Source organism: Vicia villosa, linkage group LG3, assembly GCF_029867415.1.
Source record: "Vicia villosa cultivar HV-30 ecotype Madison, WI linkage group LG3, Vvil1.0, whole genome shotgun sequence".
Classification (NCBI taxonomy): domain Eukaryota; kingdom Viridiplantae; phylum Streptophyta; class Magnoliopsida; order Fabales; family Fabaceae; genus Vicia; species Vicia villosa.
In genome coordinates, this window is record NC_081182.1 from 87884117 (window position 1) to 87901942 (window position 17826).

The following is a 17826-nucleotide window of genomic DNA, read 5'->3' on the forward strand; positions in this document are numbered from 1 at the left end:
TCATAGCAGACAGCCTTCTTCTTGTCAGATCTTCTGTCACCAAAAGATTCTCCACGTTCAAACCTCTTTGAACTTCTGAAGCCTCTGAACTTCCTTTGCTTGCTCTTCCAGAGTTGGTTCACTCTTCTGGAGATCATGGACAGTTCATCTTCTTCTTCAGATTCTGATTCTTCAGGATCTTCTTCTCTAGCCTGAAAAGCGTTAGTGCATTTTTTAACATTAGATTTTAATGCAATAGACTTACCTTTCTTCTGAGGCTCGTTAGCGTCAAGTTCAATCTCATGACTCCTCAGGGCACTGATAAGCTCTTCCAAAGAAACTTCATTCAGATTCTTCGCAATCTTGAATGCAGTCACCATTGGGCCCCATCTTCTGGGTAAGCTTCTGATAATCTTCTTTACATGATCAGCCTTGGTGTAGCCTTTATCCAGAACTCTCAATCCAGCAGTCAGAGTTTGAAATCTTGAAAACATCTTCTCAATGTCTTCATCATCCTCCATCTTGAAGGCTTCATACTTCTGGATTAGAGCAAGAGCTTTAGTCTCCTTGACTTGAGCATTTCCTTCATGAGTCATCTTCAAGGACTCATATATGTCATGGGTCGTTTCCCTGTTAGATATCTTCTCATACTCAGCATGAGAGATAGCATTCAGCAAAACAGTCCTGCACTTGTGATGATTCTTGAAATCTTTCTTTTGATCATCATTCATTTCACTTCTCGTGAGCCTTACACCAGTAGCTTTAACAGGATGTTTGTAACCATCCAGTAGAAGATCCCATAGATCAGCATCTAGACCAAGAAAGTAACTTTCCAGTTTATCTTTCCAGTATTCAAAGTTTTCACCATCAAATACTGGTGGTCTAGTATAACCATTGTTGCCATTGTATTGCTCAGCAGAGCCAGATGTAGATGGAGTTAGATTTGCTTGAGATTCACCAGCCATCTTTTACTGAAGCGTTTTTCTCTTCTTGAATCTTTTCTAAACACGGTTAAGTGCTTGCACCTTAGAACCGGCGCTCTGATACCAATTAAAGGATAGAAAAACACTTAGAAAGGGGGGGTTTGAATAAGTGTAGTCTTAAAAACTTGAACGATAAAAATAAATTGCACAGTTATTTTTATCCTGGTTCGTTGTTAACTAAACTACTCCAGTCCACCCCCACGGAGTTATTTACCTCACCTGAGGATTTAATCCACTAATCGCAACAGATTACAATGGTTTTCCACTTAGTCCGCGACTAAGTCTTCCAGAGTATCCTGATCACAACCTGATCACTCCAGGAACAAATGCTTAGACACAAGCTAAGACTTTCTTAGAGTATCCTGACCACCACGTGATCACTCTAATTACAACTGCTTAGACACAAGCTAAGACTTCCTAGAGTATCCTGATCAACACTTGATCACTCTAGTTACTTACAAATTAATGTAATCAATTCTAAGAGTATTACAAATGCTTCTGAAAAGCTATAATCACAACAGTGATATTTCTCTTAACGTTTAAGCTTAATCTCACTAATATATTACAACAGCAATGTAGTGAGCTTTGATGAAGATGAAGTTTCTGAGCTTTGATTTGAACAGCGTTTCAGCAAGTTTTTCAGAATAATTTCGTTCAGAATTGGTAACCTTGCTTCTCATCAGAACTTCATATTTATAGGCGTTTGAGAAGATGACCGTTGAACGCATTTAATGCTTTGCGTGTTCCGTACAGCTTTGCATTTAATGTTTCACGCTTTTGTCAACTACCTCGAGCCTTGTTCACGCTGTGTCTACTGACGTTGCCTTTAATAGCTTCCAACGTTCCTTTTGTCAGTCAGCGTAGCCTGCCACCTGTACTTTCTTCTGATCTGATGTTTGAATAAAATATTTGAATATCATCAGAGTCAAACAGCTTGGTGCATAGCATCTTCTTGTCTTCTGACCTTGAAGTGCTTCTGAGCGTGATACCATGAGAACTTCAGTGCTTCTGCTTCTGATCTCAAGTTCTTCTGATGCTTTCATAGACCCATGTTCTGATTCTGCCTTGACCATCTTCTGATGTCTTGCCAGACCATGTTCTGATGTTGCATGCTGAACCTTCTGAGACAAAGCTTCTGAGCTCTGATTTGTGCATACTCTTTATATATTTCCTGAAAGGGAAATTGCAATGTATTAGAGTACCACATTATCTCACACAAAATTCATATCCTTGTTATCATCAAAACTAAGAATATTGATCAGAACAAATCTTGTTCTAACAATCTCCTCCTAAAATCCAACCCTTCTCTCCCAAATTACTTCAATCCCAATTCAATCCCAAAGGTAGTTATGATTATTTTGATATTTTGTTTATTTTCTTATAATTTTGTTATATATTTTGTTGTTAATTTTTGATTTTTTTTTTTGTATAGGTTTAGTAGATTGAAGAAGGTGGAGTAGATTGAAGAAGGAGGAGTAGATTGAAGAAGAGGTAAGTAAATAAAATTGATTTTTAATGTGATTTATAATGATTTTTGGTATAGATTTATAGTATAAAATAAAATTTATTTGTATAGGTTTTTGTTTTTAATAGAATTTTGTTTATATTTTGTTTTCTGTTTTCAATAGGTTTTTGTTTATTTTGTATAGATTAATAGATTTATTATAGTAAATAAAATTTTTAAACAGAATATATTAAAACTAAAAACGAAATATTAAAACTATAGATTTATTATAGATTTAAAAAGAATATAGGTTTTTAAATAGAATATAGATTTATTATAGATTTAAACAGAATATAGGTTTTTAAATAGATTTATAATATTTTTAAACAGAATATAGATTTAAATAGATTTATTATATATTAAAATTATTATATATTAAAACTATAGGTTTTTATTATAGATATAAATAGAATATAGTAAATAAAATAAAAACGAAAATTAAATATATTTTTTATTAATATTTTTAAAACTATTAGAAAAAAATTGATATATTAAAACTATTATTAAAATTATTATATATTATTATTATTAAAACGAATTTTTTGTTTAATATTTTACAATATATAAAATAGATTATTATAAATATTAATATAATTTTAAAAAGAATATAATAGTTATATATATTATAAAATTTTCATTTTTAAGAATATAATATAGATATATATTATAAAGTTCTCACTCTAAAAAATAGATTATTATAACTTAAACAAATTTTATATATTCAAAACTAATATAATAGTTATATATTATAAAGTTTTCATTTTTAATTTTTATTATATATATTATTTATTATAATGAGTAATATTATACTATATTTAAAAACATATTTTATATAAATATATTTTTTTAAAACAAATTGTAGATGATGCTGTAGGTGCTTGTATATATGTTATAAAACCATAATATGTATGTGTTTGTATATTTCCAAATATAATAGTAATATTTCTTATTTCTTATTTTTTATTTTTATTACTATATATGTAACAAAAACATAATAGTAGTATTTTTATTAAAGAATATTTTCAATATGTGTAGCTTAAAATGTGTAGTTAATAAAATAGTAACTTTATGGTTAACATAGGTTCAATATAACATGTGTAGTTAAAAATATTAGTAGTATTGTTATTAAATAATATTTTTAAGAATAGTAAATATTAACTAGTATACGTCTAAGAATAATATTAAGTTGATTAGTATTCTAACTCAAAATGACAATGATTATATAAATGTGTTAATGAATATCTAATAAATATCTAATTATGTGTTAATGAATATCTATTAAATATCTAATTATGTGTTAATGAATAATCTATTTAGTGTTAATGAATATATATTGATCTTAATGAATTTATTATCTTTGTTGGTGAATAATAAAATAGGTAACATGCCACCTAAGAGTAAAGATAGTGGTAGGAAGTCCCAACGTCCGAGGATAGTAGTATGTGACGCGCCTCACACAGCCGCGTGTCCCCGCCCTCAGAGTCATGTTGATCCTATGTCTCTAGCCAGTACTCAGGCTTTTACCCCATTACTCTCCTCCCACACATTCCCGCCTGGGGTACCTGCATCTTTCCAGTACTCAGCGGTACCTCCATCCTTCCAGCATCCTGGTGTGCCATCGTCCTTCCAGCAGGCAGGAGGACCTAGCTTTCCATTCACACATACTGGTGTGCCCCCGCCCAGCTTTCCATTCTCCCATACTGGCATGCCTTCATCCTTCCAGCAGACTGGAGGATCTGGTTTTTCATATCCCATCCAGATGACTTCATCCTTCCAGCAGACGGGAGGGTCCAGCAGTACACGTCTGACACAGGCTGGACGATCTCCTAGTCCACGCCCCACACAGGCTGGACAATCTCCCCGTCCACGTCCCACACAGGCTGGACGATCTCCTAGTCCACGCCCTACACAGGTTGGAGGCTCACGCACCCCACATCCCACACATGTACCAGCACGTGAGGTTGATGAGGTAGTTGATGAGATAGATGGAGCTGATCTTCGTGGGAGGGATGATCCCGATGAGATTCATGTCATTGACGGCAGATTTTGGATTCAGCCCGAAGGAAGCAAGTAAGTTTCCTATTTAAAAACTTTTATAGTATGTATACATTTTCATTTTTTTTATAAATTTATATCTAACATTTTCATTTTTTGTTTCAGTTTTACGCCGAGTCGGACTGCTGCTAGGGTTGTTAACTATATAATTCAGCAGATGTATAAATCAGCTTTTAAGAGCTATGGGGACGTCAAAAATAAAGATGAATGGTTTAGAATGTTTAAGGTATTGTTATTTATATAGGTTATGCATTTAATTTATTGTTTTAGTTATAGTTATTTAAATAAAATTCTCATTATAATTACTTAACATTTTATTTTAATGTCATACAACATTATTGCAGGAGAAATGTGTGTGGGATCCTTTGAGTGAAAAAAGTGTTCAGAAAGTTTTCAATACCAGATGCTCTAAAAGAATGTCTGATATGCTGCGGCGAGTAAGGGAGAATTATGAGCTTCATGGCATCCGTCCTAACTAGATAGGCGAGGAGGTTTTTCATGAGCTTGTTACATATTGGAGGAGTCCAGAATTCCGGGCTAAATCAGAAACTTTTAAGAAGATGAGGGCATCTGAAAAGGGCGGTTGTGTCAACACAGTTGGAAGTATTAGCACCGCCGAGCATGCCCGACGATTGGTAAAAATTTTAAAATTTTTAAGTTACATCTTTATTCATAATATATTTTACTAATTATTTTTAATTATATTATTTAGGCTAAGGAGTTGGGGAGAAAACCATTGATGCCTGAGCTGATTTCGAGGACCCGGACAAGGAGATCGGGAGGTTTTGTCGACGAGCGCACGAAGTTGTATCTTGTAAGTGAAATTTACGTTGTTTATTTTTTTTAAATTAATACAAAATTTGTGACGTGAATTTCATGTGGCAATTGATAAATTGCCACGTTAAAATCATGTGGCAAATCATAAGCTGTGGCGTGAAAATCACGTGGCAACTTTTTAATATATTTTAATTTATAGTATATACATATTTAATTAGTATAATTAAATATGCATTTAAATATTTAACTTAAATTTTTTTATTGAATATGTGTGCAGGAAGATTATGATAGCCGACTTGCCATTTTTCTGGAAAATAATCCTCAATACATGCCAGCAGAGGGGGAGCCGCTTAACGCGGATGTTGATCACTATATTTGGTGTAAGGTTATTAAAGAAAAAGGACCTAATGGTTGCTCTTTTGGTGCTGGAAATTTGGCGGCCAGCTATAGACGTGGTGACCGCAATCTGTTTCAAAGAGTTCAGGATGGAGAGGGTGGATCGCGTCAACCAAATCTGACACAGGAACAAACTGAATTAGTAAGGCAATTGGCGAGACGCGAAAGTGAGGCCCAGATCGAGATGATGCGGAAGAAGCAGTCTGATATGGAGGAGCAGCATGCGCGGCAGATGGAGGACATTATGAAGAAGCAAGCTGAGATGGAGGAGCAGATGAGACGGTTTATGCAAGGAGGTGGAAATTACAGTAATGCTCCTCCTCAAGAGCCGGAGGATGACGGGGTGGCTGATGATTTTAATCCGGATAATTATTTTCCGGATGATGCCTCTTAAAAACATTTTGTATTTTATTTGTTTTAAATTTATTTTTATGTAAAATATTCTACATTTTAATTCATTAAAATATTAGTTTTAAATTTTTAGTTTTATTTAATTGAATTTATTATATAATGTTTATTATATGAATTTATTTTATACAAATTTATTATATAAATTAGTTTTTATAGATTTTATTATATAAATTTTATTTTATAGATTTTATTAAATAAATTTTATTATATAAATTTTATTATATATAAATTTTATTATATATATTTTATTATATATATTTTATTATATATTAATTAATTATATAAAATATATAAAACAAAACAAATCTAGCGTGAATAAATTTTTTTTAAAAAAAAAGTATTTAATGTAGCGATGTGGGAAACACGTCGCTACATTGGTCAACAAACACACTTTCCCACATCTGCCACACCTGCTGTGTGTGCAGGGAGCTGTTTTCTATGTAATCCTGTTGCGACGTGGGAGTCACGTCGCTACTTTCTGACGTGGTCTCCACGTCGCTACAATGTTGCCACGCGTGCTCCTCCGACATATATGCTCATGTCGCTACTTTTTGGTTGCCACATGATTTTGCACGTTGCGACGTGTATTCCACGTCGCTGCAGAGAACATTTTTTGTAGTGATATATATATATATATATATATATATATATATATATATATATATATATATATATATATATATATATATATATATATAGGTTATACTAATATAATTTGCAATTTTCATGTGCAATAGTGATATAGTAGATTATATTATAATTGTGATGAGTTGTATGCCTACCACAATGAAAACGAACCGTAAATTGTTAAACTGTTGGAAAATTTGATGGGAGAGAATCTTTGTAGGTACAATCCATACATAAGAACTATATATTCTATTTTTTTTATTGGATGGAACTATATATTCAATATAACTCCAAAAGAGTAAATAATAACAAAAATAATTGTATAAAATAGAAACAAAATATAATGCATAAGTACTCAAAGATAAATATAAGAAAAAATTTGAAACACCAATTTAGCTTCCTGTAAGACGTTGTAGATCACATACAGTTTTATTGTTGCTTGTCCACGGATTATATGATATACTAAGCTGATATTTAAAACAACAAAAAATTAGGAATGGTGAGCACAACACCAATTTCAGTATAAGAAACAACCTGATAATTGAAAATGGAACTAAACTTATTTGCTATAAGACAGTGATTCCACAAGCCATAATAACAAAACAGCCAAATATTTTCATATATATATATGTTTAATCATTTCTAGAAAATCGCTGCAACAACATTTCTAGAAAATCAACAAACAAATCCAAGGTGTTATAGCCCGGAAATCTCATCTTATAAGAAATACCTATGAATGACAGCAATAGTATTTTCCAAATGTTGCAGTATTTTCCCGCCAACATGCATTGAGTTTATGAATTCTTTTAATTAGTTTAGGGGCATTGCGGATTACGTTGTTGGTCTCATGATTTTTATTCTTCCATCTGAATCGAATCGAACTTCAGTAACCTTTTTGGCATTTCCTGCTAGGAAAAAAGTTGTTCAAGAGACATATCCTTAAAATATTTACGTCATAAACATTTCCTTAAAATATTGAAACGCAATGATGTTGTTCAAGAGAATATTTTAGAATGCTGATGATAGATAAATGTTAGGAAACCCTAGATCTAAGACAACATAGAAAGACAATAAAACAAAACAACTTTTCTTCTTGATTCATTAATGGAGGCTGCATACAATATATATTAGGGTTTTCTACTTCTAAAAGGGCCATGGGCCAAACAGTACCATAACTTAAATAATAATGTAATAAAAGACTACTAGTTGCACCTCCCTAATTTAATATAAAGTCTTTTAGTAAACTAGATGGCTTCTTAATTCTGATGGGTCTTGTTGTCTTCATATCATTACTCTGCGGCCCATAAAGAACCTTGTCCACAAGGTTCAAAGGTGATGGGCTTTTCGATGTACCCATTTGTTGTGGATTGGGGCATGAAAAGGGGGGCCCAGTAGCGTTTGAACAAGACTTAGGGCTGAGAATCTTGAATGGCCTCGGATGCTGTAAAGGTGGGGTAGACGAAATCCCTTGAGCAGTGTGAGGATAAGGCGTAATCGCAAGGGACGGCTGAGATTTCTTCTGTGGAGATAAGTTTGACCCTTGGGCAGTGTGTGAGTCTTGGGGACCGTGCGAGAGTGGTTTACAGCTGTTGGGAAGTACAACACGTGAATGGGCAGCATTGTTCTGGAGAGTACCGTTGGATACCCCAGGGTTATATTGGTCAAAACCCTTTGAAGCACTCACTAAAACAGAAGGCGTGTGGGGTTCTACTTCATTTGCACTTTCATTTGCACTTTCATTTATCTCAACTCTTCTGTTCTCTGTGCTTTGTTCATTTGTACTTTCATTTTTCTCAACTCTTTTGTTCTCTGCGTTTTGTTTCTCAAAATCTGCCTCCAAGCTTTGTGTCCTCTTTCCGTTACACTTTTGGTCCACCCTTGTTCTTGTAGCGGTCGATGGCGTAGCCGAAGGTAATTTCTGTAAACTTTGTTCTGTTGTGGCTTTGTTTTCTTGTTGTGCCATCCTAACTTGAAATGTGTTTGTGTTTTGAAGGTTCGTCACCGACGGTAAACCTACCAGATCCGCTCTTGGAAGTAGATGAAAATCTTGCGCTGGGTCCTCACCGTGATACTTTCGCAGCAACGACACATGGACAACGGGGTGAATGCGCGACGTCGATGGTAGATCGAGAAGGTAATCCACTGAACCGACTCGTTTGATGATTTTATATGGGCCAAAATATCTCTTTGCTAATTTTTGGGACTGACGTTGAACCACTGTTGTTTGTCGATAGGGTTTGAGCTTTAACAGGACCAGATCTCCTTCATTAAAGGTAAAAGGTCGTCTTTTGGTATTAGCTTGCTTTTCCATGATGATTCTGCTGCGTTTGAGGTGCACTTTCAGTTCTGTTAACACTTTTTGTTGTTCTTGCAAGGTGATGTCTACGGATCCCTCAGATGTTGAACCCGTCACGTAGTCCAGGAGCTTTGGAGGGTCTCGTCCGTACAACGCTTTAAAGGGTGACATGTGAATGGCGGAGTGTTCAGACGTATTGTACCAATATTCGGCTAAATGCAAGAACTGGTGCCACTTTCTGGGTTGATCTCCAGCAAAACACCACAGGTATGTTTCTAAGGATCGATTCACTACTTCTGTTTGTCCGTCTGTCTCTGGGTGATAAGACGTGCTGTATTTCAGGTGTGTGCCTTGGAGTTTGAAGAAGTGTTTCCAGAATTTGCTCAGAAATAATGGATCTCGGTCAGAAACAATGGATCTTGGGATTCCATGGAGGCGAAATATCTCCACTGTGAACCGCGCTGCCAGGTCGCGAGCTGTGAAGTGTGTAGGGAGAGGAAGAAAATGAACAAACTTACTTAGGCGATCGCAAAGAACCCACACAACAGTATGACCGCTAGAGTTTGGTAAGTTCGTTATAAAATCCATTGTAATGTCTTCCCATACTTTGTCTGGAAGTGGTAGAGGTTGTAGCAAACCTTTTTTTTCTGTGTTTCGTACTTATTCTGTTGACAGTTAGCACAATGTTTAACCATGTTTTTCACTGCGAGGTATACCCCGGGCCAGCAGAAAGAAGCACGCAACCGAGCTAGTGTGGCCTTAACTCCGGAGTGACCCCCTTCTGGTGTTTGATGGAATTCCTTCAAGATCTGTTGACGAAGATTCTGCAAATCTGGTATGTAAACTATATTCCTGAAGTAAATTAATCCCTGTGATATTGAATAATCTTCACTATTCTGAGAAGCCATCTCCATTAATTGTTGACCAATCCCATCTGTTGTATAAAATGCCTTCAGGGTACGGAACAAATCTGGTACAGGTGATGATAGAGCTAACAAGATTGCTTCATCTTTTTCAAATTTTCGACTCAAAGCATCTGCAACCAAATTTGATTTCCCAGGTTTGTAAGAAATTTCAAAATCAAACCCTTGTAACTTAGCTGTCCAGCGTTGTTGTTCAGGTGTCTGAATGCGTTGTAGGAGTAAATCCCGTAAACTCTTTTGATCTGTATATATATGAAACTTCTGACCGATTAAGTATTGTCGCCATTTTTTTACAGCTTCTGTGATGGCAAACATTTCGCGAACATAGACTGATGCTGCTTGCATTCGAGGACAAAGCTTCTTACTGAAGAAGGCAATGGGATGACCAGCTTGCGACAACACGGCACCTATGGCGATTCCTGAAGCGTCTGTATCAATGTTGAATGTCTTTGTAAAATCTGGCAGCGCTAGCACTGACATGTTTGTCATTTTGTTTTTGAGCATTGTAAAAGCGCTGTCAGCCTCTGTACTCCATGAAAATTTAGTGGAACGAAGTAAATCGGTGAGGGGAGCGGCGAGAGAGGCGTAATTTTGAACAAACTTACGATAAAAACCGGTGAGGCCTAAAAATCCGCGGAGAGTCGAGAGAGAACGTGGCTGTGGCCATTCCAAAATTGCTTTTACCTTTTCTGGATCGGGTGCAACACCACTCGCTGAAATTATGTGCCCTAAATAATCAATCTTAGGAGCTGCAAAAACACACTTAGATAACTTAACAAAGAAAGAGTGTTGCTTTAAAAGTTCAAATACCACCTGCAAATGTTTAATGTGGTCACTAAAATTGGAACTGTAAATCAAAATGTCATCAAAAAAAACTAGAACAAAGCGTCTGAGAAAAGGTCTTAGTAAATCATTCATTGCCGACTGAAACGTCGAAGGACCATTAGTTAAACCAAAAGGCATAACTAGGAATTCATAGTGTCCGTCAAAAGTGCGAAAAGCTGTTTTATATGTGTCTTTCGATGCAACCCTGATCTGATGGTAACCTGAACACAGATCTATCTTGGAGAAAATTGTAGCTGAGCCTAGATCATCTAATAATTCATCAATAGTTGGGATAGGGAATTTGTCTTTGATAGTTACTGCATTGAGTGCGCGATAGTCCACACAAAACCTCCATGTACCATCTTTCTTTTTGACAAGTAGGACGGGTGAGGAAAAGGGACTTGTGCTAGGAATAATTGTTCCATCCTTAAGCATCTGTTGAATTAGGTTGGCCATGGCATCTTTTTTTGAGTGAGGGTAACGGTAAGGCTTAACATTGATTGGGGACGTGTTTGGATAGAGGTTAATATGGTGGTCTTGTGGTCTAGGTGGGGGTAGGCCGGTAGGTTGTTGGAAGATGGATTGAAAATTGGTTAAGAGTTTGGTAATTTGTTTTGGTAAGCTGACAGAAGATTTGTCAAGAGGCAGTGAGGAAACTGTTGTGTTAAGTGATTTGTCCGTTGGTTCTAAAAGGAGTAAATGAAAAGAGGCAATAGAATCTGTATGTATCAGTTGGCGCAATTGGTGAAAAGTTGTGTGTATGGGCTTAGAGGTAGGATCGCCGGTTAAAGTGATGGGTCTGTTTTGATGCTGGAAAGTGAGGGAAGGGATAGAAAAATCTGCTTGAATAGGTCCAAGAGTCCTTAGCCAAGCCATGCCCAACACAATATCTGTCCCTTCTATTGGTAGCAAGTAAAATGGGAGTGTAAATGGTTTGTTTTGGAGAGAGATTTCCACCCGGTTACATATTCCTTCGCATTGTAAATGAGAACCGTTTCCCACCATAACTGAAAATTGATTGATAGGGGTCGTTGGGAGATTTAGGTGGTGGGCAATCCTAGGCTGCATAATATTGTGTGTACTCCCGGTGTCTATGAGAACCATAACTGGAAGTCCTGCAACTGATCCTTTGAATTTAAGTGTTTGTGGGGAAAACTGACCCGTTACTGCTTGGGGGGAGAGTTGAAAGTAAGTGTCATTCAAATCAGTGTCATTAGTACTACTAATGATCTCTTTGAATTCTGCCTGCTCATCACCCAAATCTTCATCAGCTATTAGGATAAAAAATCTACCTGTAGAACATTTGTGACCAGTATAGAACTTTTCGTCACAATTGAAACAGAGTCCTTGTGCTCTTCTCTCTTGTAACTGGGCCTGAGTTAATTTACGGATTGGTGTTTTGGGTTGCTGTGTGGGAAGGTTTTTTTGAATATATGGGCTGTTTTGTGTGGGTACGGGCTGGGCCTTGGGATTTGGGAGGGTTGAATGGGGTGGGGTTTGTTTGGGATAATTTGTTGAGAAAATTTTGGGAAATTTGGGCTTTGAGTCTTTAAGTTTGGATTCTATTAATTTAGCAAGGCCAATGGCTTGGGATATAGAAGTGGGCTTGTGGATGGCCAATTCGTTTTGAATCTCTAGTTGTAAACCTGATATGAAACAATTTAAAATTGCTTCAGCTGGCAGTCCAATCACCTTGTTGCCCAGCTGCTCAAACTTAGTTTGATACTCCATAACAGACCCTAATTGCTTTAACTTGAATAATTCTGCCTGGTGGTTCTCAAAAGTAGATGGGCCGAACCTTAGTTCTAACTCTCTTGTAAAAGACCCCCAAGTAGTTAACAAGCGGTTTTGATGCATCCACTTAAACCAACTTAAGGCATCCCCTTTCATATAAAAAGAAATTAGAGATAAACGATTCTCCGGTGGCATATTATAAAAGCTAAAAAACTGATCCGCTTGAAAAAGCCATTCCAATGGGTTAGATCCATCAAATAAGGAAAGTTCTAGTTTAGGGGATCGGGTGGGGGTAAGGTTGGAATCTGGTGGTGTTGTGGGTAGAAATCTGGCTGTGGAAAAGGGATGGGAATGGGCTGGGGTGGTATGAAAACAGTTTGGGGGTGTATATATTGGGGGTATGTTGTAAACGGGCTTGAGGGTGCTGATGTCACCAGCTGCGGTGCTGACGTCATCACGACGGCAGGTGGTGGGGTAGAAGTCAGGGTGGTAGGTGGTGGTCTAAGAGGTGTGTGTGTTGGTGTGAGAGTCTGTGTGAATGGGGGAGACCCAAATGAAATAGTAGGGGAATTTTGTGCAGTACCTGAAACAGAACCAGATTGAGTAGCAGCAGCAGTCCCATTAAGCTGTTTTTCCCTTTGCAGACCTGCCTTTTGAATGGCAGCCATGATAGCTTCATACTTGGAATTTTCATCCTCTTTTTCAGCATTAAAAAGTGAATGAAGTTCCCCTATTTGCTGGGCAATAGATTCTGACATTTGGGCAAACCTCGCATCTAATTGCTCTTGAGTTTCAGCCATAGCATTGTTAAGATGTAATTTAGAAATTTGAATAGCTTCCTCCACAATCTCTTTGGAAGAAGGGTTTGGGGGTTTAGGTGGAGCCATGGAAAAGGAGGGGAAGTATTGATGAAAGCACCAATGATAGATAAATGTTAGGAAACCCTAGATCTAAGACAACATAGAAAGACAATAAAACAAAACAACTTTTCTTCTTGATTCATTAATGGAGGCTGCATACAATATATATTAGGGTTTTCTACTTCTAAAAGGGCCATGGGCCAAACAGTACCATAACTTAAATAATAATGTAATAAAAGACTACTAGTTGCACCTCCCTAATTTAATATAAAGTCTTTTAGTAAACTAGATGGCTTCTTAATTCTGATGGGCCTTGTTGTCTTCATATCAGCTGAACACCAGATGATTCATTACTAAGCAGTTGCAAGAAGAACATATGATTCAAATCCTAACTGTTATAGAAGCTAAAATATCAGAATTTAAACATAATGACAAATCAAGAAGCAAATATTTGATAACAATGACCCAAACAGATTACTCGCAACCATAAACATAATGAGGAGTGCTAGCAACACTCTCTTTTAAACACTCTCTCAAGCACTCACTTTCTTATCGGTTGAAACATGTGTGGGTCCCTTATTTTGAAAATAGGTCCCACATAAAGTAGTAGGACCCACACATGTTTCAACCAATAAGAAAGTGAGTGTTTGAGAGAGTGTTCAAAAGAGAGTGTTGCTAGCATTTCTCTAAACATGATATATCCAATAATTTGTCACCTTCCTATGATGACTGTTACTTGTTGCAACTAAAGGAAGTTCAGCAATATCAGTGCTGAAGATTCGAACCATGCCCACAGATACCACCTTCCTGCATCTGAAAAACAATTGACAGAGTGTGAATATTTAACATCCCTTATATAAAATTCATATTTTTATTGTTACGTGAATATTTAAAAATATTTAATATATAAATAAGCTATTTGCATATGAAATTCAATGCTATACATAATCCTAATGCTATTCCATTAAGTACAACCTCTACTAAATAAACCAATCAAACATGAAATCAGTAAGTGTCTCCACATGACAAACCTTAAACATAGATAGTTTAGCATAGCAATGACTTAGTTGCAAATTATGAAAATTATGGGTTTAACAGTACACAAATGTCTTAACTGTTAGGATTTATTTTTATGATGCTATTTATTTGGGTTCAGTTAATAAGTTCCTAGTTTCTAGGTTCCACTAAGTAGGATACAATTTGTTTCAATTGTAACTGTTACCACGTTTTTAGACATGAGTTGAACAATTCATTTATTCCTGTAAGGCTATATATGCCACCTCAATGTCATTCAATAAAATCAGTTTTTTCTATTCCACAAAACTCTAACAAAACTGGTATCAGAGCCCTATTAAAGGGTCTGACTGAGTGAAACTAGGAACTGCAGTTTCCTAAAGAGAAAGTGAGAAATGTCAACTGAAAATAGCAACTTTGTGCAGCCAGCGATACCTAAGTTTGATGGTCACTATGATCATTGGGCTATGCTCATGGAGAATTTTCTTAGGTCAAAAGAATATTGGCACTTGGTGGATGCCGGCATTCCTACAATAGCTGATGGAGTTCAATCAACAGAGGCACAAAAGAAGTCGATTGAAGAACAGAAAATAAAAGATCTGAAGGTGAAAAACTATCTCTTCCAGTCCATTGAAAGAAACATCATGGAGACTATTCTTGACAAAGGAAGTTCAAAGAGCATTTGGGACTCAATGAAATGGAAGTACCAGGGGACGAGCAGGGTGAAGAGAGCACAATTGCAAGCGTTGAGGAAGGAATTTGAAGTCCTTCAAATGAAAGAAGGAGAAAAAGTGGATGAGTACTTTGCTCGGACGCTTACAATTGTAAACAAGATGAATATTTATGGTGAGAACATGACACAGATTATGATTGTAGAAAATTTCTTGAGATCAATGACCTCAAGATTTGACTATGTTGTGTGCTCAATAGAGGAGTCAAACAACTTGGATGAGTTGACAATAGATGAACTTCAAAGCAGCCTTTTGGTTCATGAACAAAGAATGAATCTTCGTAGAGGAGACACTAGAGATGAGCAAGCATTGAAGGTTTCACATGAAGAGCAAAATGGAGGAAGAGGTAGAGGTAGAGATTTTGGTTGGGGTAGAGGAAGACAGTTTTCAAACAAAGCCACGGTGGAATGTTTTAAATGTCATAAACTAGGGCATTTCCAATATGAATGCCCACGATGGAAGGAAAGTGCAAATTATGCTGAAATTGATGAAGAAGAGATGCTGCTTATGTCTTTTGTTGAAGCTAACAATTCAAAACAAAAAATGTGTGGTTTCTCGACTCCGGTTGTAGCAATCACATGTGTGGAAACAAGCAGTGGTTTTCTACTATTAATGAAGATTTCAAACACTCAGTAAAGCTTGGTATTGATTCCAAAATGGAAGTAATGGGAAAAGGGAACATTCAACTTGAGATCAATGGTGCAGTTCAAGTAGTCATTGATGTCTACTATGTTCCAGACTTGAAAAATAACCTCATGAGTGTAGGTCAACTTCAAGAAAACGGACTAACTTTACTTATACAAAATGGGACATGCAAGTTGTACCATCCAAAAATAGGTTTGGTCATGCAAACAAAAATGACGGCAAATCGAATGTTTGTGCTATTGGCTAGTGTGGTGATTCAAGAGACATCAACATTCCTACAATTAGCTACTGAAGATAGCTCACAGCTGTGGCATCGTAGATTTGGACACTTGAGTTACAAAGGCTTGAGGACTTTGCAATATAAACAGATGGTGAAGGGTCTTCCACTTGTTAAAGCTTCAAATAAAAGTTGTACTGAATGCTTTGTAGGCAAGCAGCATAGAGATGTCATTCCAAAGAAGAGTCGATGGAGAGCTTCACACAAATTGCAGCTTGTACATTCCGATATTTGCGGTCCAATTACTCCCAACACCAATAGCAATAAGAGTTACTTTATAACATTTATTGATGACTTCAGTAGAAATGTGTGGATATATTTTCTTGCTGAAAAATCTGAAGCATTTACAACTTTCAAAAATTATAAAAGTCTTGTTGAGAAGGAGTCAGGTGCCCTTATATGTTGCGTACGCACCGATAGGGGCGGAGAATTGACCTCCAAGGAGTTTAATGAATTTTGTAAAATCAATGGCATAAGTAGGCAGCTTACAACATCTTACACTCCACAACAAAATGACGTAGCAGAGCGCAAAAATCAGACCATTATGAATATGGTCCGGTGTATGCTTTGTGAGAAACAAGTACCAAAGTCATTTTGGCCAGAAGCTGCAAAATGGACAGTTCATGTTCTCAATCGGAGTCCGACATTGACAGTTAAAGAAAAAACTCCAGAAGAGGTTTGGAGTAGAATTAAGCCAAAAGTTGATTATTTTAGAGTATTTGGGTGTCTATCTCATGTCCATGTACCTGATACGAGAAGAAGAAAGCTAGATGACAAGAGCATGCAATGCGTATTACTTGGAGTAAGTGATGAGTCCAAAGCTTATCGGTTGTTTAATCCAGTTTCTGGAAAAATTATTGTTAGTAGAGATGTCAATTTTGAAGAGGATAAAGGTTGGAATTGGGGGAGGACTGCTGAAGAAGTTAAGCGTGACATATTGGTATGTGAAGGCAGTAATGACAGTGAGAATGCCACATTTGAAAGTGAAGAAGAAGCTGTAGAAGACACTGAAACAACAACAGACTCAAATCAAGATATAGCTACCTCAACATCAAGCGATTCATCTAATGAAGATGCACCAGTACTTGCTGAAAGAAGGATTCAAAAAGTATCCAACTACTTGCAGGACTATGAAACAGGTGAAGGATTGTCCGAAGATGAAAACTATTTTGCAATGTTTACCTCTCACGAAGATCCAAACTCATTTGACGAAGCTGAAAGATATGAGAAATGGAGAAAGGCAATGGACTTAGAGATGGAGGCAATAGAAAAGAATAAAACATGGCAGCTTACAACTTTGCCTAAAGATGCTAAGAAGATTGGTGTCAAATGGGTCTTTAGAACCAAATTAAATGAGAATGGTGAGGTCGATAAGTTCAAAGCCAGATTAGTAGCTAAAGGCTATGCTCAACAACAAGGAATTGATTATAATGAAGTTTTTGCTCCGGTAGCAAGGTGGGACACAATTCGGATGGTCTTAGCTCTAACAGCACAAAAGGGGTGGAGTGTGTATCAACTAAATGTCAAAAGCGCGTTTCTTCATGGTGAGTTAACAGAGGATGTGTATGTAGAGCAACCTTTGGGTTATGTTCGGAAGGGGGAAGAAGAAAAAGTCTACAAGCTTAAGAAAGCGTTATATGGAGTAAAGCAAGCACCCCGCGCTTGGTATAGCAAAATTGAAGCCTATTTTGCTAAGGAAGGATTTGAAAGATGCAATCATGATCACACTCTTTTTGTCAAAACAGAAGGTAAAAGAATTATAATTGTGAGTTTGTATGTTGATGATTTG

General features: G+C 36.5%; 1 long non-coding RNA gene across 1 annotated transcript; it reads left to right on the forward strand.

Moving 5' to 3' along the window:
- Positions 1-4613: 4613 nt before the first annotated feature.
- Positions 4614-5331, forward strand: LOC131656289 (uncharacterized). Its single transcript, XR_009300049.1, has 3 exons — positions 4614-4747; positions 4866-5156; positions 5234-5331. It is a non-coding gene; the product is annotated as an uncharacterized LOC131656289 (long non-coding RNA).
- The last annotated feature ends 12495 nt before the right edge of the window (positions 5332-17826 follow it).